Genomic DNA, 2,500 nt, shown 5'->3' with positions numbered 1-2,500 from the left:
ACAACTTGGACTTTCACCTCTAATTTATATCAACTCACCACTCCCCGAGGGATCCGCAGAATTGCTTCTGGGTCCCGTATCGTTATTTGCGATTCGTGTTTGCATTACACTACATTGAACTATTCCAACTTGTTTATCCGCATGGCGAACATTTGCTGCATTGAACATTAAAGTTCCACTTCGCTCTCCCCTACGTGGGTCTGAGCTTCACTCTCAGGGAAAAAATATGCCACATTGGTTAGGGAAACCCGGTTTCATCACGCTATGTGCCCTGCACCACCAGCTTAGCGTGAATGCTTCGAGTTTCCCTAAGAAGTTCGATTGGTCTTGCAGAGTTTAAAGACAACGAAGCTTAGTTTCAAGCAATGATTTAATATACGCGTATTAAAAACCCTTAACTGTTACAACTTTTATGCTTGAAACCATCGCAACGAAGTCTTTGGGTCCGTAGACCCGTGATGTACTGCTCCAGGAAACGTTTTGAAAGAGTGGAAACTCAAAATCATAGGTTAAGATCATCGGCAGAACCCACCAGACACCACTTTTGCTTCATAAGTTCGGCCTATAGTCATATGACGATTTTCATCGGGGAGGGGACGTATGACCCAAACGGGGGCTTATATGACCCACGGACACTGCAAACCATGCTCCTACGACTAAATAGAGGTTAAAACTACGATTTGGTGAAATCTTTATTTTTGACCTCGGAGCAAGGTACCTTCCCTATAGTAGGCAATGAGTAAATGATCATAATCCCAGGAGGGCAAAAAATGGGAACCCGAGAGGAAAGCGCTGTTGGCGCGCCTAAGCTAGTGGCCCGTAGAGTAAAAAGGGTACCCCCAACAAAGTTGTCGTTTCACGTTCTGGTTTCACTTTTCATCATCTAGGGTGCGTTCCTGACACGTTTTGAGGGGTTTTAGCAAAAAAAAATTTTTCGACTACTCGAGCTCTCTGGCCCGTTCGGTGCACATTTTTGAAAAAAGCTAGGGAGCTGCCCCTAGGTTCGGGGTGTCACAAAATGTTGAAAAGTGGTCGAAAAACCACTATCCAGAATCGGATGTAGAATCGTTAGACGAACTTAAAATTGTTCTACGACACCCATCTGCGACGTTTAGTATTCGAGATATGGCCCGTCCTAGGTCTGACCGAGCAATTTTTGTTCCGCGCACTTTGTGCACCGTACACTTTGATGTTTGTATGAAAAAGTACCCTACCTAGGGACGCGTAGAGCAAATTTGTACCCCCGGGCATGTTGTCGATTGACGTTCTGGTTGCACTTTTCATCATCTAGGGTGCGTTCCTGACACGTTTTGAGGGGTTTTAGCAAAAAAAAAATTTTCGACTACTCGAGCTCTCTGGCCCGTTCGGTGCACATTTTTGAAAAAAGCTAGGGAGCTGCCCCTAGGTTCGGGGTGTCACAAAATGTTGAAAAGTGGTCGAAAAACCACTATCCAGAATCGGATGTAGAATCGTTAGACGAACTTAAAATTGTTCTACGACACCCATCTGCGACGTTTAGTATTCGAGATATGGCCCGTCCTAGGTCTGACCGAGCAATTTTTATTCCGCGCACTGTGTGCACCGTACACTTTGATGTTTGTATGAAAAAGTACCCTACCTAGGGACGCGTAGAGCAAATTTGTACCCCCGGGAATGTTGTCGATTGACATTCTGGTTGCACTTTTCATCATCTAGGGTGCGTTCCTGACACGTTTTTAGGGGTTTTAGCAAAAAAAAATTTTTCGACTACTCGAGCTCTCTGGCCCGTTCGGTGCACATTTTTGAAAAAAGCTAGGGAGCTGCCCCTAGGTTCGGGGTGTCACAAAATGTTGAAAAGTGGTCGAAAAACCACTATCCAGAATCGGATGTAGAATCGTTAGACGAACTTAAAATTGTTCTACGACACCCATCTGCGACGTTTAGTATTCGAGATATAGCACTTTGTAGGTCTGACCGAGCAATTTTGTACTGAAATGTATGGTGAACATGTAATTCATTAAATAACATTGACTTGCATCGTGCCCTACTTCATCGGCACAGCTGTTATTGACTATCTTTAGTGGAAATGGATTGAGTTTGACCATTTTAAGCCCATTTCCTATGCCGTGCACCAACATTGTGTACCGATCAGGGAAAGTACGCTACGTACGCGTTCATGGATGTCGATGTTGGTACAAGTTGCCTTTCGGGATAGCCGTGCACCAAAACTGTGTACCGATCAGGGAAAGTACAAGACGGAGGGTGCAGCTCGAGCGTACGCGTTCATAGATGTCGATGTTGGTACACTTGCACCAAAATTGTGTACCAATCAGGGAAAGTACAACACGGAGGGCGCAGCCCGGGCGTACGCAATCATGGATGTCCATGTTGATACAATCTACGTGTACGTACCTAGTTTTTGTAGGAAAAGTTGCAATTAAGTGCTTGCATGCTTAAAATGCTCATCTCAACCGGTCACCTTTTGGCCTGCCCTTTTATAACAGAAACCTAGAAAGATACT

Source organism: Anopheles coluzzii, assembly GCF_943734685.1.
Source record: "Anopheles coluzzii chromosome X unlocalized genomic scaffold, AcolN3 X_unloc_18, whole genome shotgun sequence".
NCBI classification, from domain to species: domain Eukaryota; kingdom Metazoa; phylum Arthropoda; class Insecta; order Diptera; family Culicidae; genus Anopheles; species Anopheles coluzzii.
The sequence above is the reverse complement of the archived record's forward strand: the minus strand, read 5'-3'. Positions refer to the sequence as shown.